The 23,847-nt window shown below is 42.4% G+C and overlaps 1 protein-coding gene across 2 annotated transcripts in view; it reads right to left on the reverse strand.

Annotated features, from left to right (window-relative positions):
- Positions 1–13,080, reverse strand: part of draxina (dorsal inhibitory axon guidance protein a) — a 37,125-nt gene extending 24,045 nt beyond the window's left edge. For both annotated transcript variants that reach the window (XM_050038961.1, XM_050038960.1), the window contains exon 1: positions 12,904–13,080. The gene's annotated coding sequence lies outside the window, so the exon portion shown is untranslated. The remainder of the gene's footprint in view (positions 1–12,903) is intronic.
- Between the last annotated feature and the right edge of the window lie 10,767 nt (positions 13,081–23,847).

Genomic DNA, 23,847 nt, shown 5'->3' on the forward strand with positions numbered 1-23,847 from the left:
CAGACCATAGTGTTGTCTCTAGACATGATCTGGTTTGTTTTGTCGTCCACTTTAACATGAAGAGAGAATCCATCGGCACAGACTCACACACACAATGCCATTATGGTGCTGTGGCAGGCGACTCCTTTGTGTTAAAAGACAAACGGCGGTGCAGAGCATACAGAAAATCAATGAGGGAGAAGTATTGAGCTGCTGGTGATGGGGTGTGTGTTGGTGTGTGTGTGTGTGAGAGGTGGAGTTGGGGGGGGTTGGATAAGGCCTCTGCTCTTTCATCACACTGACACACACCAAGTTGAAATCACACACCCTTTGGGTTTACAGTGGGTTATTTAGTTGTTTCTAAAAACAGGGCAGAGGCAGCAGGTTGTGTATGTGTGTGTCTGTGTGTGTGTGTGTGGAGAGGATGCTGGTGATGTCGGGGGGGAAATGTGCAGTGCGAGTGCGGGCAGCGCCCTGAGGGATTTAGAGGCAGACTGCGTCGGCTGGCCTCTGGGAGTTCGACCAGCTGTGCAGTTTGCAAACAAGAGTGTGAAGCTGGCTGCTGAGGTGAGACCTTTATCTCCTAACAGGCCTTCAGAGTGTCAGGAGGGGGGAGGGCGACCGGCCGTGTCACGCACAGAAGTGTTTAGCCAGGATTAAGGCTCTGTCTGCTTGACACATGAGGCGCTGCTTCTGGACGCTGTGCGACCAAAAGGTTTATTTAATTTAAGACAAACAAAGAAAACATCCAAACTTAGTAGGTAGAGGATGGTCTAACAAATGACATCACATCCACCTTTGATATTCATGTACTGTATATTAAAGGAATAAGGATGGCTTTATTAGCAGTAACCGCTGTATGAGTGCAGTGTAGAGCGGCAGTGATTAGCCCTGCTCAAAGGGATCATTATCCCATTGAAAGTATTTTATAAAATAGTGTGTGTGGGGGTCACACAGATGCATTTCTGGGTCACGCATGCTTTAAACTCATGGTATGAGTGGTGAAATTGGAGCTGGAGATACGGCAATGCTCCAGCATTTTAAAAAACCTGCTCTGTGCTCCACCTAAACATCCCTCTGCTCCCTGCTCGAGGTCTGCTCACATGCTCTGTATCTTTACAAAGCAAAGAGCTGTTTGCTGCTATATCAATGCTCTGAATGTCACATATACTTAACAGTATAGAGCTCCTTATGACATCAGTATACTCCATCCCAACTGCTTGTCAGATGGTCGAACATCTACGGAAGCCCACTCTCCCAACATTGTTGTGAGGTCAGTAACTATCCGAAACCGATAATCACAACATTTACACCCACTTCATGCAACGATTGGCCCGGTGTTTGGAGACTAGAAAGTAAGCTGGGTTTGAACTTTTCTCCCATCTCTTTTTTTTACTCACTACACAAATATTTCTGTCACTTTTCGTGTGAATCAAGTGCGACACAAATCCTGCTTTGCGGTTCTAAGCAGGATTAGGTTTGCATTTTTTTATATAATTATTAGAGAGACCTTTCATGTACTAGGATTTAAATACATTTGTGTTATTCCGTATAATTTCGTGTGAGGAACTTCTGAATATAATCATTAGTACACTGGTGGGTGGCGTTCCAGGTTTTATTCATATGACTGTTGCAATATGACAAGAATTACACCACTTTCTTAAACCAACCTCCAAATGTGATTTATTTAACTTAAATTATGGGCTGGTTGTGAAGATAGAATTTGTGTGACTTTCTTTTACGTTTTGTTCATTAATGTTGTCTAACTTAAAATATCTAATACAACAAGATGTTATTTCTTTTAACCACAGACTCCTGTGTGGGGACAGTGATTTACTTACTTAGCCTCCCTCAACTGTCCATGTTGTCCGTCTCTGAGCTTTGTTTGGTCATGGACTTTCCACGTCCAGATACAACATGAAAGCTACCCTGGGTGTGTTGGTTGTTGACATTCTGGGACACCTTGTCAAGTTCTGCCTGTTACATGCATTGTCTTCTTTCAAAATAAATGCACCGCGTCAGTACAACACTGCAACTGATGTTTTTTTCCTTCAACAACTAACTCACATGGTAAGGTTTAAGAGAGAAGAACAGGGTTTGGCTTTATAATCTTATGGGACGCAAACACCACTCTTGTTGGACATGTGGTTAAGTTTAGGCAACAAAAGCACATGGTTAACCCATCCACCACACCTCCCATCCACCTAACTCGGACTTAGCAGCCTTAACTTTCATTCTTGTCCTGCTGCATTTCCACCTAACGCTGCCGGCCACCATTGAAGTATAACAGCAACCAGCCGCGTATCATGCCGACGTTAAAGGACAGCTCTTTCATTGGTGTGTGACGCCAAAAGGACTGCCCAAGCGCCGGATTTCGATGACTTTGGAATGAGATCAGGGTTGGAAAAACAGCATGACATGTTGTCAGTTTTTGCTGAGAAAGTTTAACTTATATTTTTGTTGTTCTCTTCTCAATGAAAAAAAATCTTTGTAGGCCCGCTCTGTCCAGTAGAGACTATTAGAAAATATGTATGTTATCCTTATACTAAAACAAAACTGCGTCTCGCTCCTCTCTTTGACAGCCACCGTTTCAACCTGCCTTCAAGTGTGTCTGTTCAGAACAATTAAAAACACCTTTGCTTTCCAACGTGGAACAAATGTGTTAATCTCTAACCTGGCACTCACTGCTTGCGACCAAAGAATAGTGCTGCACATCTTCATTATACTTTATTATACTTATATTTTTCTAAAAAACCTTTAAACAGAATAAAGAAATGAATAAAACATGTTAATTATTGAGCTTTAGAGCTGATTTTTGTTACCTTTGGACTGAGCCAGGCGTCCCTGTTTCCACTCCTTGTGCTAAGCTAAGCTAAGCTAACCTGCTCCAGCTTCATATTGACTGCACAGACATGAGAGCGTTGTCACTCCTCACATCTAACTCTTGCCAACAAAGCTCATGAGCCTATCTCCCAAAATCTTGAACTATTCCTAAATAAAAATTCTCCGCCTAAGAAATCTAACCTTTAAGCATCAAACGCTGAGATAAACTGGTGGAATAGTCCTTTAATGTAATTTTTTTTCATTGAGCTCTGGAATCAAAGGGGAAAAAAAGCGGATCCATCCACTTCTTGTCTGTACCCGTTTATCTCTTTTAGGATTAACACTCAGAATGAGGTGGAGATAATAGCAGAGGCTACACAACACCGCGACAACATGACCCTTCAGAAAATTAATTTTCCGCACATAAAAGAAAGATGTGACGCCTCCATAGAAACAGAAGCCACCATGCGTCAACCCCATCAAATCTACGGCCTGAATAGACCTGTCATGTGAAAGAGGAGGCAGGCGGTGATGGAGGGGGGACCGAGTATCTCGGCACAGCAGTGCCCTGTTTTCCTCTCGCACACTTTCATGTGCCGCTAACAGGTGGTCCTTTGAGGAGACACAGGATGGAGACGATAATGGAGCACGCTGGGTGGCATTCCGGGTTTTAAGCACAGTCTCTTGTGTGTGATAAACAACCTCGGCGAACAACACAGCCTCCTGCCAGAGTCTGTATTATACATGGCTGTGTGTTGTAGGAAGGGCACAGCAGGACGAGCATCTGCTACTGAGGAGACGGGAGGCCAAACGAGTGGCATGGAACCGACGAGTCTCATTCCCAAATGAGACAATCCAGCGTTTGAACGGCAACATTGAAACAGTGACTGATACTCTATGAAAAAACAGGAATCCATGGCTTTAAGGGCGTCACAATTGTTCTGGGATCAAAGAATAAAAAACATGTTAAGACCTCTGAAAACCTATTTAATCTACAGATGGGTTCTTCATGAACATAAATATTTTCTATCAAAGTGGGGAAAAGTTTTTTAAATGGAGACATTTCTATTTTAAACTGAACTCGCTGCTTTGAAGTGGGCGGGGCTCTGTTGGTAAAGCATGATGTCACATATGTCTGTGTACCAATCAGGATTTAACAACATTTAAATCACAATTTGATCACAGCTTTTACCTCAGGCTGGAGATTTGATACTCTCTTTTGCGTGCGCATGAAATGAACGCTAAAGAAACATACCCGCCATGTCACGCCGTACATGATATGAGGGCCCACAGCATCTATGATGGTGCCACTGTCACTTTTTCTGGAGGTTATATACTCCAGTAACACGCATTGTACATCGGCAAGTATGTAAACAATTCTGTTCACAGTGAAGCCGGTTGTCTACAGGAACAAGTGATTAAAAACATAGACCAGTGGTTCCTAACTCGTGGGTCGTGGTCCAGTAGTGGGTTGCGGGTCCATTCTGAATGGAAAAAACACACTTTAATTTTGAAGTGCAGTGAATTTCCAGCACAAGCTTTTATTCTGAAGTGCCATTTCCTGCTGTAGAGTGAGTGTATAATGGACAGCTACTTAACAAAGACAGCAAACTAGCTTGACAACATGACCAAATGCAAGTATGACGCTGAATATATTAAACTGTGTGAACCTTGAACTGATGACCAAGGAGCAATCAGGACCCCGTGGCTGGACCAGTTGGAGCCACTGACATACAGTAGACCATATAAAATAATTGATGTAGCTACTGTGATGTCAGCCATTGATTTGGGGAGTGTTGTTTTGAAGCCTAAAGCTTAGCATTTTGTCCGTCACCATCTTGGTTTTTGGAGCCAAAAGTGACCATAATTGGACAAAAGGGAGGAGCTTTGGATGAGCAAGGGGTGCAATTGACACACAGACTGTAGTAACGCCTCACATTCAAAGCAACCCGCCCTTAAATATGTCTAAATTTGAGCCTTAATAAAATGAAAACGGGTAAATTATATAAAAATTCACCACCGTACAGTTGAATGTTGAAATCAGCTACAGAGACCAAAACGTTTTTTGTACCGGGCTGTAAACGTGTTTATTTCTGCTGTAAAGTTGGGTATTTTAACATGAGGGTCTATGAGGATTGACTAGATTCTGTAGCCAGCCTCAAGTGGCCGTTTAAAGAACTGCAGTTTTGGCTCTTTCATGTTGACTTCATTTTTCAGACCCAGAGGTTGCTGCTTGGTTAAAAAGCAAGCATATTTTCCCCCTTATGTTGTCAATCAAATGTCACCAACATGGTCCTGTAGAAGCAAATGTGCTAATCTTTTTAATGTCCAACTCAGAAAAAATAGCATCAAAATAAGGACTATTCTCCCCTGAACTTTAACCGTAAATGTTGTTGATTCAGTCATGAATATTTACTAGATAGAAAAATTTGAAAATCAAGATTTGAAAAGCAAACAATGTTTTATTCCCCTCTAAAAATTAACAAAGAGCCTTTGTAGATATAAAAGTTTGACTTCAAGGAAAAGGATTTATTATAAATGTAGCAGCTGAGGACTGAACCATGTGATGCACTCTGAAGAATTACAGACTGTCAGCCAACATTAGGTGAGAGTCCTTTTCAATTCAGCCAATTCTTTAATTCTTTAAACTCCACTTGTAAAAAAAAACAGAATCTGGTGAAACAGATTTGTTCAGTGTTGTGGATCGAAACGTTGCCTTGTACAGAGAAAAAGAGACACAAACTATTTAATTGGAGCCCAAAGTTTGCTGACCTCATTTATGCCCTGCAGTTTAGTGTTTTGTGTCTTGTACCTGAGTGTTTTTGCCTGGATGTGCACACACTTGGTCCAAATTCAGAGTTCGTTTATGTGACGACAGAGTTAATTCCTTGATTATGAAACAAGTAAATCAAGATACATGATGATAGCTTTTAACATTGCAATTTATCCTGGATTATATGTTGTGCATTATATTATAACTCCATTTACACCTCTGTAGCAGCACCAAGGAGAAAATGACTTTATAGTCAATTAAATGTCCTTACAGCCAACAGAAGAACAGTAAAATGAAGTGGTGGTAAAATGTAGTTTATCAAAATAAAAACAGCATGTGTGTGTCGAGCATACACACTTCAGCGTTTACAGTGGGCCGTTGAGGTGTGTCTGGAATCAGGATATCCTGTATGAAGTGTAGAGGATGCTCGTGATGTCAGGGGAAATTTACAGCACAGAAGCAATTGAGTAAAAACCCAAAAAATAAATGAAGGTTTCTGAACGTTCTTGGACAATTTTATATCTCACTTTGACCTCGGTCAGGATCTTTGTTTGATCTTGAGGTTGTAATGTTGGGTTTATGGATGTCTGAGCTCAGCAGCATATGGAGAGAAAATATGAACCGCAATATAAAATATAATGAAATCTTAAAAATCAATTCTACATTTTTTAAGGAAGCCAGAGCACAGGAGCTAAAATTGGGTTATCAGGGCTTACATTTTGTTGGAAACACAATATATGTGTGCCAGAAGCTTTTATAAACACAGCGTACAGTGTGAGACGGCCACCGGGGAGACATGACTCAGTGCAGAGTGTGGTAAGTATGAAGTGATAGGTAATCTTCAAGAAATTGCAAGGGGGACACTATTGGAGGGCTGGATGATTAAGATCTGATGAGATCAGAGACCTCTCTGCAGTCTGTGATCAATCGGTCTGTCCCTTAAGCGTGGCGGCGGCTCTGTGACACACTAGTTATAGAAATATACTTAACAGTGAGTGGACCCAGAACTGTGGAAGGTGAGAGAGAGGAAGAGCAGCGAGGCGACCCCGGTATTAAACTGCTGTATGTGTGCATCTTTAAGCTTCACCTGCTGTGACACCAAACCTCCAGGAGCCATCTGCTCCTGTTGTTTTATCTCTCATAGCAACCAGCGGGGCCATAAGGATCCAGCAAACAAAGACTCCAGACACAGGCTGTTGAAGCAGAGCTGTCATGTCAGGCAGAGGCCACCTTCAAGATTCTTTTCTTTCCTGGCCACATACTGAGATTAGAGGATTAAAGGAAGAGTAGAGGGGTAGATGAGAAGGTATGAAGCCAGGCAACCCAACTGCAAGAAAAAAATGGTGGTATTTGCAAACTACAGAACATAATTTTGTAGTAAATACATTGGAACATTAGGTTTTTCAACAACCTTGTGGTGAAGTTGTGGTTAGATTTAGGTAACTAAAATCATTTGGTCATGGTAAGGTAAAGATCATGTTCTGGCTTATATCACCCACTTTTGGTGGCAGGGATGGGTCAGTGAAAAACACCCAGTTGGGGCATCGGTGGCTTAGTGGTAGAGCAGGCGCCCCATGTACAAGGCTGTTGCTGCAGCGGTTGCTGCAGCGGCCCGGGTTCGACTCCAGCCTGTGGCCCTTTGCTGCATGTCCTTCCCTTTCTCTCTCCCCCCTTCACACTTAAGCTGTCCTATCAATTAAAGGCTAAAACGCCCAAAAAATATCTCCTATCAATTAAAGGCTAAAACGCCCAAAAAATATCTTTAAAAAAAAACAAAACAAAAAAAAAACACCCAGGTTCAGTGGCTCAAACGTTGCTGGGAAACACAGTGATGTGCTGCTAAAGACACCCAGGTTCGGTGGCTTGAACGCCACTGGGTAACTAGCAATATACCACTAAAGACACCCAGGTTCGGTAAAAAATAACACCTACGTTCTGTGCCACAAATGCTGCTGGGAAACACCACAGTGTGCTGCTAAAGACACCCATGTTTGGTAAAAAAACCCACCCAGGTTTGGTGGCTCAAACGTCACTGGGAAACTCGCAATAAAGCCCTTAAGAACCCTCATGTTCAGTACAAAGACATGAAGGTTTGGTGCCATAGACGCTACTAGGAAATGGTGTGATATGCTGCTGAAAACACCAGCTTCGGTTGCTAAAATACCACTAGGAAGCCCAACAATGTGCCGCTAAAGACAGCCATGTTTGCTATAAAAAATACCCAGGTTTGGTGCCACAAATGCAATGGGAAACACCATGATGTGCCGTCAAAAACACCCAGGTTCAATGGCTGAAACGCTGCTGGGAATACTCATGATGAACCACTAACTACACCCACGTTCAGTGACAAAACACTAAGGTTTGGTGCCAGAAACACTGCTGGGAAACGCCATGATGTGCAACTAAAAACACCCAGATTCGTTAATTGCCACAATGTGCTTCTGAAGACAGCCACGTTTGTTAAAAAATACTCAGGTTTGGTGCCAAAAATTCTGCAGGAAACACCACGATGTGCTACCAACAACACCCAGGTTTGGTCGGTCAAACACTACTGGCAAACACCGTGATGTGCCGCAAAAAACACACAGGTTCGGTCGCTCAAATGCCACTGGAAAACTCACAATGTGCCATTAGGGACACCCATGTTCAGTAAAAAAAATACCCACGTTTGATGCCACAAAGGCCATGGGAAACGCCACGCTGTGCTGCCAAAAACACCCAGGTTCGGTGGCTTTAATGCCCCTGGGAAATGTGCAATTAAAAACACTCAGGTTTGGTAGCTCAAATGCCACTGGGAAACTCACAATGTGCCATCAGACTCCCATGTTTAGTTAACAAACACCAAGGTTCAGTGCCACAGATGCTGCTGGGAAATGCTGCGATGTGCTGCTAAAAACACCCAGAATCAGTGGCTCAAGCACAGCTGGGAAACGCCATGATGTGCCAGTAAAGACCCCTACGTTCTGTAAAAAAAATACCCATATTTGGTGCCACAAATGCAGTGGGAAATATCGCGATGTGCCACTAAAGACAAGATGGTGGAAACAACCCAAAGATCTGCACTTATGTGACACACAATCCACCATCCCCTCCACCTCCCAAACGTCATCTCATATACTAAATCACTTTAAAAACATTGATATGATACGTATGAAACATGCAGATGTAATGTATTCGTGGTTTAGCTTAGCTTAGCATAAGCTTAGCATAAAGAAACAGCTGGAAACAGCTAGCTCAGTGATGTCCAAAGGTACCAGAATCTACCTACCAGCATTTGTAAAGCTCAGTTAACATGTTAGGCCTCATTTGTTTAATCTGTTTAAAGTCCAAAAGGTAGAAAGGAAAATTCTGGTTATGTGCCGCACTATTTCTCCAGGAAGTTCCCGCTCCCAGTTAAGAAATAGTCCAGCACACAGGTCACTTTGAGAGAGAGAAACAATATCCTTTGAGCTTCACGGTTCACTGAGCAGCCGCTTAAGTATCTGCTCTAAACAGACACGACAGATGATAAGAAGAAAAATGCAGGATTTAATATAATAGACACAGAGAGAAAATAAATGTGTTATCTGTTGTGACACAAATACAATTTATTCATACTGAGCCATTGTTCCCTGTCTTTAAGTAATAATGCTGAATATTTGATGCATAAACACTCACTTTTTCATCTCTCATCTCGGGTAAAATAGGTCTAGTTTGCGCCACCAAATTATCATAAATATCAGCTCAATAACAAGCACCCAAATTACAGCTCTCGTTAATGCCTCTGCATAATAAACACCTCTGCCAAGCTGCAGTTAACACCATAAAACTTCATTTCCTCAAGGGCCAATACAACTGACTTCAGCAATATAAAAGTGCTTTGTCTCCCAAAATCCTCCGCAAACAGTATCGGTGGATTCACACATCGACTGGGAGGTTTTTCTTTGCAGATTTTTAGGTGTGTATTGGATGGCAAAGGCCCCTGGAAGCAACACAGGGTGATAAAAAAACAAGAGCCATAAGGAGGGTCCATCTGTCAGCAAGTGAGCCGGAGCAAAGAGAGCAGGGAGACACCAACTGATTCAGTGGTAATTTGGTCGCAGGTACAACAGATGTGGGGCGAGACCAGAACATTGTCACTGATGCATGGTAACATCAGCGACATCCTGCGACGTGGCCCCTTATCTCCTGTTTGAGTGCACTGAGGCCTGCACGCACACACACACTCGCACACAGAGACAATCAATGCATGAACACAACACACACACTCACAGCGGGGAAACCTCCTCCAGACACCCACATGGAGGCATGTTCCAAAAATGCTGAGACACAAACAGCACCAGAAGCACAGCAAGAGGCGTCCCACAGAGAGGAGAGAGAATGAGAGAGACAAAAGGGGAGGAGGAGGAGGAGGAGGAGGAGGAGGAGGAGGAGGAGGGGGGAGAAAGTGAGAGGAAAGGAGAAAATAAGATGTTATGCGCAGAGAGAGGAGAGGAGAGGGAGAACGAAACAGAGAGGGAAAGGAGAGGCGGTAAAAAATGAAAGCGGCAGAGAGAGAGACAGAGGGAGGATTTATCCTGTCTTAATTAGAACAAAGTGTCAGTGGCATCTTTCATAAGGACACAACAAAGCTTTGGCTTCGCAAACCAACAACAAAACTTGTTCTTTGCTAACCCATGAAATCTGGACACCTGGGTCTGTGTCTGGACGCTCCGCATGGGAACAGTTTGACCGGTCAGCGGGGGGAAACACTCCTGTTTAGAGATGATCAAGTGAAGCATGTAAACGCATTATATGAACCCAAAGTTTCTCTCTCCCCTCCTCCCCCCCTCCTTTTGGTGGAAGCGAGCGGCGTTGACTGCCTGCCAATGTTGAAAGAGTCTTGATCAAACAGATGCAGCCACGCTTGGCAGTGATGTTCAAGGCCAGTTTCACACCACGGTGGAGGAGACTGGGTGGATGTTTAGCAATGTAGCCTTTTGGCTGAAACTCAGGATGAAAGAAACAGAAGAGATTTGCTTTTGTAGCTGGCTGAAAGCACAGAATGAAGACAAACTGGGATTCTTTAAAGGCTGTTGGAGTCCTTGTTTAACACTCTTACACTGGGTGTTCTAAATCTTTTAGGTGAATGATGAAAATGCAGATGATTTCAGACACTTTTTGGAGACAACACTAAATTATTTTTCACTCAAACATCAAATGATGATGCCGGAATCAGGTCAGTTTATTCGGCCCGACTCTGGGGTGTCATTCATCCCATATCTAAGCCAGTTGGGTGACCAGAAGCAGCCCGACTTATTTCTTTTGGTGTGCTGATTTTGGGCTGATGCTCGGCCAGGTCATTTTTGATAAGCCTAGTGATGGCAATAATGGCAGCCACAACTGGACTGGTATATTTGGCCTGAATCTGGGGCATCATTTATTCCGAGTTTCGAGTTGGGAAACCGAACATGACTCGACTTATTTTTTCATTGTGATGTCCATGATGTCCTTGGGTTATCTTACACCAGTGATAGCAGTGTCAGCAGCCGGAATCAGGTCAGTTTATTCAGCCCGATTCTGGGGCGTCATTCATCCCGAGTCTCAGCCGACTTGGGAAACCAGATGTAGCCTGACTTATTCCTTTCAGTGTGCGGAGTTTGGGCCAATGCTGGCCCATGTCATTCTTGACAACGGCCCAGTGATGGCAGTGTTGGCAGCCGGAATTGGACCAGTTTATTTGGCCTGATTCTGACGTGTCATTTATCCCAAGTCTCAGCCAAGTCGAGCAAATTCTTGCGACCCACCCTATTTCTTCTGGTGTGCCGAGTTTGGGCTGATGCTGGGCCAGGTCATTCTTGATAACAACCAAATGATGGCAGTGACGACAGCTTGTGCCAGTTCATTTGGCCAAATTCTGGGGTGTCATTCATCCCGTGTCTCAGCCGAGTTGGGTAACTGGACGTGGCCTGACTTTTTTTTTTTTTTTTGGTGTGCTGAGTTTGGGCAGTGCTGGGCCAGGTCATTTTTGATAATGGCCCAGTGATGGTAGTTTCAGCAGCAAAAATTGGGCCAGTTAATTTGGCATGATTCTAGGGCATCACTCATCCCAAGTCTCAGTCGAGTCGAGCAAATTCTTGCAGCCCAACTTATTTCTTCCGGTTTGCAGAGCTTGGGCCAACGCTTAGCCAGATCATTTTTGATAATGACCCAGTGATGGCAGTGTCAGCAGCCAGCATCGGACCAGTTTATTTGGCACGATTCTGGAGCATCATTCATCCCGAGTGTCAGCCGAGTCAGGCAACCAAATGCAGGCCAACTTATTTCTTCCAGCATCCAGTTTGGTCATTTTGGCTACCTGGGTTCATTTTCATATAATTCACTTATTAATGAATTTGAGTTTTGTTTTGGCCCGAGGTCGACTCACTGTGATCGTGTCTAATGTTTCCCCCGCTGACTGACCTGCTATTAATTAAAATCAACTTGTTAATGTGAGTCCACAAATGTTGCTCCACTGCAGCCCTGTTTCACTTTTAATTGCATGGTGTCACACTGAGGCTCCTAACTTTAATCCCCACCCCATTCCCTCTCTTCCTTTATCTCTCTTTCATACACACACACACACACACACACATGCACGCACACGCGCACTCTTACATGCACACACACACACTGTCTTTGGTGTGCACTGAGCAACAATGAGCTGTCAAGAAGAGATAATGGCTGCAATCATTTCTGCTTCTCCTCACCATTCATCCAATAAATTCCGCGGTGATGTTGATGTGATTTTAAAGCCTGACAGCAGCAGGAAACACCGCCATCACAAAAGTTAAATTGTTTATCAGGTTAACTCTGTTTTTTCCCGCTATCAGACACAATCTAATTTGCTGCTTGGCATCAGTCATTCTTGCTCTCAATCGTCTCTGTTGATCGACTCTATCTCTGCAAGTCAAACTGCCTTCTTATCAGTGAAACTAGGAACAAAACCATTTGCATTAATTAAGTTATTAACTTTTGTGACATTATTGAGATGCGAGACTGATGCGTTTTTACGCGCAGATGGAGATCAGCGTGGAAGCCTACAGTATTTATTGCACGGGGCAGTTGTAATAAACCTCTAATATTAATGAGGATTCAAGTCAATTGTATCTGCAGGAGTGAAAACTACAGATAATCTATGTATGAGTAACATAAAATAAGGGTTTATAAATCAGTGCAAACTCATTTGAGCATCACAGAAACACCACAAAGCCCCGTGGGGACATTTAAGGACCGACACTAGTGGCTTTACGTTACGCAAAAACGCTAATAACCAACCCCAGCACTTCCTCTGGGAATAACACAATTCGTGCAAAAAGATAATTCCTTACCCGCGTTTGTTTGTTTGTTGTTTTCCTTTGTTGTTGTGTATGGCTTGCAGAGCAGCAGCTCGGTCATATGGCTGCAGGCTGACAGCGGACAGGACCGACACACAGCAGCAGCACCTCTGTAGTCCGCTCTCCGTGCACCACCCCGGGATGTGCCGAGCATCCGGACTGTCTCCTGCTTCTTATGAGGAGGAGAGTCACCACCTGCTCCGGCTGCGCGCTCCCGAGTGCGCGTCCGTGTCAGGCTGTCTCTCGGCGAAGGCTTGTCCCAGCAAGTATCATATTAATATACTGCCTGTAGTATCAGGACTTTATGTAAATGTTCTGGGTGGAGAGACAAAGATAACAGAGGCTGAGAGACACCCGAGTTTTTCATTTATTTTATTTTTAAATAAGTGATCCATCATGGATTGTTCACAGCCTGTCAAACCTGTCACATCAGAGATTAACAGTATCTGAATGTCCAGAATGTCCTCGACTGGAACCAAGAGGAAGTTCACAGATTCAATTTCATCCTACAATAATTTTCCCCATAATATGAGAGTCAAAGTGCACATGAGTGGTTTTGGTCTGGGGCTCTTTTCATGGTCTGGGCTGCATGATTTAGTTCTTAAAGGTCCAGTGTGAAGGATTTAGTGGCATCTAGTGGTGCAGTCGCAGAACTGAAACTCTGTGTGCCAGGCATGTAGAACAACAGTGGCCTATGTGGAAACACAAAAACGCTAAGAGTGCATTTCTCAACCACTGTTTGGTTTGTCTGTTCTGAGTAACCTCCATTTATATTCTTAAAGATGACAATTTCTAAATGTGTTTGACCACTACTGAAAATCTGAAATTTAAAAATTATAAACTGGCAAAAACTATCAGATTATTTAGACATTACGCCCCAACCTGGTCTCATTCTGAAGTCGTCCAAATTCAACACTTGGGCTGCGACTTGTGGAATCAGACACTGACGAAAAAAGCTGTCCTTTAAAGTCAACATGATACATGAGCGGTCGCCATTATAGTTTAATGGTGCTTGGCGGTGTCAGGGGGAACACAGTGGGCCAACAACTGAAATTAAGGCAGCGAAAGTCCGAGTGGGGCGACTTTCACCCGGGAGAGCGGCGTTCATGTCCCGTAAGATTATAAAGCCAAACACTGTTTTTTCCTAAACCCAACCATGTGTGTTTGTTGTTGAAGGGAAAAAAAAAACACGTCAATTTCTTGTACTAACGTAGTGCATTTATTTTGAAAGAGACAGTATGTAAATGGTAAATTTCCTGTTAAAATGGAAGTTTATTTTGAAATAAGACAATGCATGTAACAGGCAGAACTTGACACTTCGTCCCAGAACGTCAACAGCCAACGCACCCAGGGTACCTTGCACGTCATATCTGCACGTGGAAAGTCCATGACCAAAGACCAAAGATTCGCAACAACAAGACAAAACTGTTTTAGAATGTTGCAGAGAAAAGTTGCAGCGGTGTGAACTGGCCGGGCTGACCTCAACTCAAGCCGACTGATGGTGTCAGCTGCAACTCAGCTGGTCAAGTTGCTGGCAACTGGTTTTAGAACATTCAGCTCGTCAGCTGTTTCAACAAAAAATCAGCCTGTAGTGAAGTCCACCGGTCAAGTCAAAATGACCGCAGACAGCATGTTGGCGTGCTGCGGCAGGTGCTCTGTCCCTGCCGAGCCCTTGGTTTCCATCCTCACGGTGTGCTGGTGTCAGACAGTGGGTCACTGCTGCTGATAACTGTATGTGCTTATGCCCCTCCCACACACACATTGTCATTGACTGATTGATTGGTGCTGGTTATTTATATTATTGTAGAGTATTTATCATGAATGCAGTTCATCTGATGCTTGTTTTGTTTTTGTTTTTTACCATTTAATCACTACTACAAATGCAGCTGTAGCCAGTATCTCACTAGCACTATCCTCATTCATATTTTAAGAAGCTACAAATCATATTCAGCCACAAAATAAGCCTGAAAAGCTGCAAATCAGAACAGAAGTACAGAGTGTTGTTGCATAGAGATGATACACCATTTCATCTAGTTGCATTGGTTTTTAGAACGCTGCAGAACAGTGCGTTGCAAGTAGTCGCCTGTTTCAACTCGTCTGAACTGTTTGTTTGGTCTGAACTGGGCTTTACAGTTTTACTCCATATGTTTAGCAGATCCCAAATGTTTTTGTTTTCATTTTGTTTCCCTACATTTTACCTAAATATTGTACAAGTGAACTTTTTTTTTTTAAAACATCATTTTTATTATAAATAATATTGTCTACAACTTTTATGATGACATTCAGGAACATACATTCTTCATGTAATGAATGTTTTCGTTAAAGTTGAACTTATAACAAAAATAAAAATTTAAAAATAGCCTCAAGGTTTGTCCATTCTGGGCTATTGTAGAAAAAACATGGTGGACTTCATGAAAGGGGACCTGCACAGTGTGTAGATATAAATGTCTCATTCCAAGAAACAAAAACACAATGATTCTTATTTTCAGGTGATTATAAACTATTGAAAACACATGATTATTATGTTCAACTGATGCCAATAGATCCCCCGAAATCTTACACTCTAACCCTTTAAAAGAGTTCACCACTGATTCTGCATAACGCTCTAAAAGGTTCACATTTCAAGATAGTTAGTTATTGTTTGAAAACACACTCGCCAGCAAAAGTGAAAGTAAAAATCAGCCTCAGATTCACTTGTGTTTGGTGTTTTGCCTCGCTGTATTTGAGGGTTTTTTCGGCACTGGGTCTCTTGGACGCGTGGTGTGAGATCACTCTCTTTTTATAAAGCCTGAGCTCACCTGAGCCCTGTGAGGGTACACACCCATAAACGTCTCCAGTACAGAAAATGAAAAGGAAATAAGAAAATGCAGGCAGAGGGCAGAGTCTCTGCAGAAAAATACACTGCCAAACACTTCTAGTCTGTCATAAGTGATGATCAAGAGGGATTACCTGTACCTGTGTGTAAGTGTATGCATTGTTTTTTAGAAAAATCTTTAACATTGTCAGACAGTAAAAAGAATCAAAACTGACGCAGCAGAACAAGAGCTATTATTATTTTTTCTTTTATTCCATGCATTCTTCTTCCAGGGCGGCACGTGGTGCAGTTTCTGGCTGAACCCCTGGGTGTGGAGTTCCCCAGGTACTCCAGCTTCCTCCCACAGTCCAAAGACATGCAGGTTAATCGGTGACTAAATTGTCCGTAGGTGTGAATGTGAGTGTGAATGGTTGTCTGTCTCTATGTGTCAGCCCTGTGATAGTCTGGTGACCTGTCCCGGGTGTACCCTGCCTCTCACCCAATGTCAGCTGGGATACGCTCCAGCCTACAGAAAATGAATGTTACAGAAAATGAATAAATGAATGCATACTTCTTCCATGTCAAAACCTGACATCTAAATTACCCACAATGCAACTCAATCGCTGTCAGTGCAGTGACGTCCACAAAGAAGTGTTTGGTTTGGTTTTTTGTACCAGTTTCATGTGAAAGATCTTCCCCTGGCAGAATCTGTACAGAACATCCTGCACAAAACTCTGCAGCTCTCTCATTCTAGCTAGACTACACTGTATATATTTGTTGGCATGGTATAATAGGCTACTTTTATTTTTACAGTGTGTATTGTAACATTTCTATTCTATATTTACGTTTTTGACTGTTGCAGTATTTTGTCTTATTTGCTCCTAATATGTTTATTGTTTATTTGTTAAGAGCACCAAACACCAGAGCATATTCCTTGTTAGTGAAAACCAACTTGATAATAAACCTTGCTTCTGATTCTGATCCAGTCCAACCAGTGCCTTCGGTGAGGATTTTTAGAGACACTGAGGTCATAAATTTCCATCCCATTTACCCAGCCAAACAAGAAAGGTTACTGAATAACTGGTATTTGGCTTGTTTTATTTATTCACTTCACTGTTCAGGTGTAATCTCTGTGGGTTTTGTTTCCCAACATGAAAGTCTAAATGGTGTTTCAAAGCCTCCTCCACACTACCTGGAATAAAATTCAAATTGCTTAAATTCAGAATATAAGTAAGAATCTCAGTGTCCTCAGTTTGAAGTTACAACCTTGAATCCAGCACCTTTGGGATGAAGTGGGACGCCGGACCTCGTCACCCGACATCAGTGTTCCATGTCACTGATGCTGTTGTTGCTGAGAGGGAGCAGATTTCTGCAAGCAGGTCCCAAAATTCGAAGGTTATAGCAGCAGGTTAATGCCCATTAGTTTTAAAAAGAGAAATCCGTAATGCTTGTGTGTCCACATACAGTAGTTTTGGCCATGCAGCTGAAAGGGTTTTCTTTTTCTAAACTCTACAAATATCAATCTTCAGTTGTTCAAGAGAAAAATAAATGTGACCAACTGTTTATTCCTCAATATAAATGAATTAAGATAAATAACACTCAGTGATGAGTTCAGTTTGCTGGACGTCCTCTGTAGCTTTATTTCTCATGACCCGCTCTTTCATGATCTTACAAAGTCACAGCGCCAGCAGTTCTAAGTCTACACCACAAGCCTGTTGTGTGTCGGCAGGCTTAATGTTTTTGTATGTGGAGAATAATTGTGTATAAATCACTCGAGGGAATTAGTTGACATTTAGAATCTTAGTCTCTTATTTTGTTTTGTGTGTCCACCCCTGAAAAAAGAATGTGCTTGTTAGCATTATTGAACCCAATGAAACAAGCTTTATACTCATTTGGTTTGACTGCAAACAATGCTGACAAGCCACTTAGTGAAGTGTGAGTGCAACACAGAGGGACTGAGCCTGCTGAAGGAAGATAACACACCAACATTTAAAATGCCTTTGGAAATGTGCACTGAGTGCTCAGACGTCTTATATTGTAGTTCAGTTGTATAAAACATGCACACTGTGGGTTTGTTTTAACTGGTTACATACTCGTGCATGTGTCATCATTGATCGATGCATCTATTCTTATGTTTACAGGCTGAAGAACTAAAGAGGCTAGTTTGCACGCTGATCCGACTGAATATTCCTGGTATTTAAAGACACATTAAAACACTTCTCTTTTTGCTTTCATTTCATGGTGAGATTTCCACGTATTGCTTCATGCTCACAGTCTGCGTTGGGTAAATTTGAGGAAGATATCAGCAGCTCTGTGGAGTTGGCATTTGAATGGGCCCCCTGTAGCTCCTGTGTGCCTCCTGTGAGACTGAAAGAGCCTCTTTTTTTGGTAGAGATCATGATATGATGGGAGTCAAACGTATTCTCACAGGTTTTGGATTTGGCAGCACCGTCAGGTATGAAGAGTAGCTGCAGGTGTTCTCCACTGGAGATGCAGAGGGGTGGAGTTTGTTGCAACAGATCAGTGAGTCCCAAGCAGGAGTTACGTGGAAATGTTGTCGAGTTGCTGAGGAAATAACTCAGAAAAACTTTAAATAGCCACATATTTAAAGGGACAGTTCACAGCAAATTTATTATTTTTCCTCTTACCTGTAGTGCTGTTTATTAACCTAGATTGATTTGATGTGAGTTGCTGAGTGTTGGAGATATCAGCTGTAGAGATGTCTGCCTTCTCTCCAACATAATGGGACTAGATGGCTCTCGGCTGGTGGTGCTCAATGCACCGGGGGATACATTTGAAAAACTCAACAGCAATGTCTCTTTCCAGAAATCATGACCCGGTTACTCAAGATAAGGTAGAGGTAAACGCCAGTAAGTCTAGCTCAGGCTAGAAAGCTTGCAAATAATTTTTCTTTTTTTTTTTACCTTGGGGTCTGCAGTTGCCTGTGAGTGTGACCTGTATTTTCTCAAGGCTCTGTCTGAAAGATGGAGAGTCACTCATAGAGCAACATTTCATCCACCACATATCCAGCCACAAGCTTCATCACTTCTTTGTAGCTGCAGCTGTCCATGAGTAAAATCCAGATTTGGTTGTTAGTGTAGGGCTACAGACAACGTCTGTGGCCAAGGAGGGCTCACCTTTGGTGGGGTGTATTTCCTGGAACTTCACGTTGTTGTGCTGTCGGTTGTAGTACGTTTTTTGCAGTGGAAAGAGTTTTAATACGAAGACTTGCAGAAACAGTGTTCTTGTCATCTATCCCCCTGATAAAATCAAAGTAATGGGAATATTTCCAGCTGCTAATATAAGCGTTTCAATGTTCAAAACTAGCTTACTGCTTTGTGACGTGCCTGCGTGGCGTTTACATTGTAAAGAACTGTTTGGTTTGGGGGCTAACTGTAATATTACTACTGAAATTTTATTAGTAATTAGTTACACTACTTGTCAATAGAAAAAGTAATTATAATACTGTAACATGTTACTGCCCAACACTGGTAACCATGCAGACTGAAGTGTTCATCTACTGCTCAACTAGCACCACTATGCTAGCTAACGTCACAGCTCAGTCGAGGAGGACACCATTAGTGTTTACATCTCTCACTGCAGCCCAGTCGCCACAAGAAAATGTTGTCATTGTACATTTCTTCAAACACAAATGCGTAACATTTGCACATTTCTTGTGTATCATATCAACATTTCGAAAGTGACGCAGTATGGTGGATGGTGTGTCTACTAGACGAGACACAAGCCAAACTGCAGACTACTGTTTGAGACTGACAAAAGCAGTTGTGATTTAGCGAGTCACTGCTGGGTTTCCAGCGGCTTTTAAGACACCAAATGTGGGTGTTTTGAAGCAACCCATCGCTGATTTTCCAGCAGTGATAGTGGCATTAAAAGCAGTTGTTTTTTTTTACAGAGTTGCTGCTTTTCCAGCTGGGGTTGTGCCCTCAAAAACCAGGAATTGCAAGCCCAAACATGATCGTATCCTAACCATAACCAAATGGTTTTTGTGCCTTGACATAATCCCACGTAAACCACTGCACTGTTGAAACGTAAAGTTCAGTGTATCTGCTGCAAAATAATGTGCAAATGTAATGTATTCATGGTTTGTAGAAACGTGCTGCGTGCTGTTAAAAGTACAAGCCTCTCATCCACGAGTAGATGCACGCTTCCTTCTGCTCAGTGATACCATTGGCTGGTGTTGTTCTGTAAAAAGAAAATAGTTCCCATATGAAACTGCTCACAACAAGGTCTGTGGATTATCTGGAGTAACCAGATCATGAATCACTGAAAAGAGACATTGCTGTTGAGTTTTTCAAATGTATTTTTCTGCGCTTTGAGCACCGCAATGTAAAATAGTTCCATTATATTGGAGAGAAGGCAGACGTCTCTACGGCCAATATCTCCAACACTCTGCAACTCACACCAAAACAATCTAGACTGATAAACAGCACTACAGGTAAGAGGAAAAATGTGTTGGATTTGGGAGTAAGGTATCCCTTTAAGTTTTGGAGGAAAATAAACACCTGAACATCACCTGCTTCGATTGGAAGGGCATTAAAAGTACTGAAAGCCATCAGAGCAGCAGAAATAGTAGATAAAAGTGAAGGATAAATAGTTGGAACATGCAGCAACTTGATCAAACCTACTGAAAAAAAAGAGACCAACAACTCCGGGATGGCTGTTTCCTGTATAACTGTAACCCAATCCATTTTAAACGTTAAATAATATCAGGTATGTCAAACAAAAGAGACCACTGGGAACCAATGCAGTATATATTACTGTAGGAGCCAGAGGAATGTATCTTATTGAAGGCTCTTTAACTCTGATCCCTGACATTGTTTGAACGTCCCAGTACAGTAAGCTCCATCCTTTTAACACATTAAGTCGACTAAATCACTTACAAATAACATTTGGAAGGAGGTAGGCACTATAGATTACCCAGGAGCTTCAAGAGGAACTTACTGTATTCACATGTAGTGATACACAAAGAACTGCATTGTACGTTTCGGGTCTCATAACCAATCAAATTGATGTTATTGTTACTCAGAATCCACAGAAGCCTCAGTTACAGTGTGTTCAATTCAAAGCTCAAGAAAGAAAAACGTCCTTTGTAATAACTGTTTACTGTAACTACAGTAATTAGTGTTATGCAAACAGTTACGGTCAATGCTGCTCTGTTTTCTCAGGGCCTGTTGGTATCAGAGATTTGCCTGTAAATAGAAAGTTACACAGTGAAAAGTCATGTGATAAATGGTCTGTCCCACTGCAGCTGCAGAGACAGGTTTGGTGAAACTGTATCTTTGTGCCTGGTGACGCGCTCCGTGCTTCAAAGGGAAGTGTGTGTGCAGTGTCAGTGTGGATCTGAACGAAATATTGAAGTTCATATGCAGCATCTCAGAGTTCTCAAGGTTGCCGCTCTTTTGTATTTGATACATTTCAAGAACTTTTCGAGAACTGATCTTCATGTCAACATTACTTTAGGACTTAATGTGTGTTTAATGTGTGTTTTGAATCAACTAAACTTTACAGCACTTGACAGAAACCAGGTTAAGGAGAAAAAAACATGGTTTGGCTTTAGAATCTTATAGGACGCAAACACCGCTCTCTTGGGTGAAAGTCAGTGTTTGTTGGACCCATCCACCACCCCTTCCACCTGCCCCAGTTGGACTTACGCTGCCTTGACTTTCATCCTTGTCCCGCCATTGGTTTTTGGGATTTAAAGAAGTAAGTTACCAGCAGAGACTCCACACTTGATATAGAAACGTGTTGCGAATTAAAAGGAATACTTCACCCACAAAATTAACATTTGTAAATTAATTAGTCACACCCTGTTACAAATTAATTCAATTTAATTAAATAGAACTTTATTTATCCCAAATTAACGTTCACAAACCAGTAACGACCAGAACAACCAGTGGTCTGATTCGGTCACAGTCACACTGGGCCTAGTTTTTAAAACAGTGGAGTGTTAAGTGTCTGTCAAAATATTCAAAATATACAAGATATAAAGTGTTTAAGGAGCAAAAAGCAAAAACCAGTGCCTATTAGAGTAACAACAGAAGTAAGAAAAGTATAAGAGTTGCTAAAAATGAACTTAAGTGGTGAAAAAAATGCAGATTGGGCCTGAATGTGTCCAGATAAAGACAAGTGCTTAGTCTGTGAATGCTGCGAGTTACAGTGAAGCTGATGTGTGTACTTTTAAGCCATGTTTAAAGTGTGTTTTAGGTGTGTTTTGAATCAACTGAACTTTATAGTACTTCACAGAAACCTCAATTCATATGAATGGAGGTGGACAATATCTGAAAAACTTTGAACTATATTTTAGTGACTACAAATTCATAAACACATCTATCTGACACATTCCCAGATGTTTTGAGGTTGATTTACCTTCGCACTAATGCCAGGTTCACACTACACGATATCAGATAGATTACAGCCCAACGCAGCATCATACAGGGTCAGCTAGGATCGTGATAATAGATGGATTATCGTGTATAACAGTGAGTGTCGTACATGATAATCCATCTATTATTTTGTGTAGTGTAACTGATGCCACGTCTGTGATGCCTGTGATGGCGTGAAACAGCAGAGGCACTTTAGCAACCCGGTGAGCATCAGAACAGACAAACATGATGTGTCGCGTGAACCTGGCATTGGGGCAGCGTGGAGGCTCAGGGGTTCACACTTCCGTTATCTCCATGTCTGCCGTGGGTTTTCTCCGGGAGCTCCGGTTTCCTCCCACAGCCAACACATGCCAGGTGAACTGGTGTGTCTGGTTTGAACTGGCATTTAACCTTTGAATTTGGCTTTAAATAAATAAATAAATATTTTATTTGTCTGTGTGTTTTACTGGATATTAAATGCACTCATCATTAATCCATATTGCAAGAGCCAACATGTTCTCATCCCAGTTGTCACATATTGTCAATTTATCTGTGGACTTTGGTGTCTACATATTATGTGCTAGGTCCAGGTGGTTAGATTTAGAAAAAAAACCCATCATGGTTTGACTCTATATTCATACGGGAAGCAAACAGAGGCCTCCCAGGTAAAAGTCCAGGGTTTGTTGGACCCATCCACCACCCCTCCCACTGACCCTATGGGGAATTTCCAGCTCTTTATCATTACCGGCAGCGTTTCAAACTGACCCTGTCCTGTGGCGTATCATACGTACTGCTGCAACAGGTGCCATCCAGCTGAGCGGTGGCCTATCATATCACCACGAAAAGTCGCTTTTGGTGTCAGTGTCTGATACTGAAATCACAAAGCAGCGATATTTGATGACTACAGAACGAGAACGGGCTGGTAAAAGCACATCATGTGACAAATCCAACTACTAGGCTTACATACAATAAGTCTTACTACCTCAACTCAGTCTTTATTATAACGTTAGAGGGGGAAAAATACTCCCATTACTTTCGACAGGAGGAAGGGGTGCTCGTGCTGTGGGCCCTGCCTGACGCAGAGACACAAATATGCCAAAAACACTGCACAATTGAATTGATTATTGAACTTGTTTCCAGAGTCAAACAACTATCAGAGGCTCTTGTGGCTGGCTAAATCCAAGCACTTTCAAGGACCTCTTTTAAATCCAAGCACCCTCAAGTACATTCCAGCTACCCTGAGTTCTGTCTCACCTGCAAAATGTCACTGACATAGACACAACAAGTGTTTTGTGTGTCTTTGGGGTCCTTTGTCTCATGAGCGCACTGATGATGAAGGAAACAATCCTGCCCACACTGGATATTATATACAGTAAAAAAGGAAACACAGAAAAACAAACCAGAGCAAACCTTACATACGTTATACATAGATGTCACTAAACCCACAAGGGCGTCTTGCAGAACTAGTGTGTATGTGTGTGTGTGTGTGAGTCAGTGTTGGCAGTCAGAGTGATGAGCGAAAGGGAAAGCAGGAGGACCCCCTGCCAGGCCTCCTCATGCATTATCAGCCCACAGCTCCCCAGCAGGCATCAACCAGCACATACCAGGGTGTCGAGCTTTTATACCGCCGGGGGCACGTTGGGTTTTTTAATATGGGACAACTTTCAACTCTGCCTGTTCCTCTACACGACTGCGAACTCCCCCGACACATGCAGAGAAATGAACACACACGCACAAACACACACACACAGATAAAAGGAA

Source organism: Epinephelus moara, chromosome 24 (genome assembly GCF_006386435.1).
Source record: "Epinephelus moara isolate mb chromosome 24, YSFRI_EMoa_1.0, whole genome shotgun sequence".
NCBI classification, from domain to species: Eukaryota; Metazoa; Chordata; class Actinopteri; order Perciformes; family Serranidae; genus Epinephelus; species Epinephelus moara.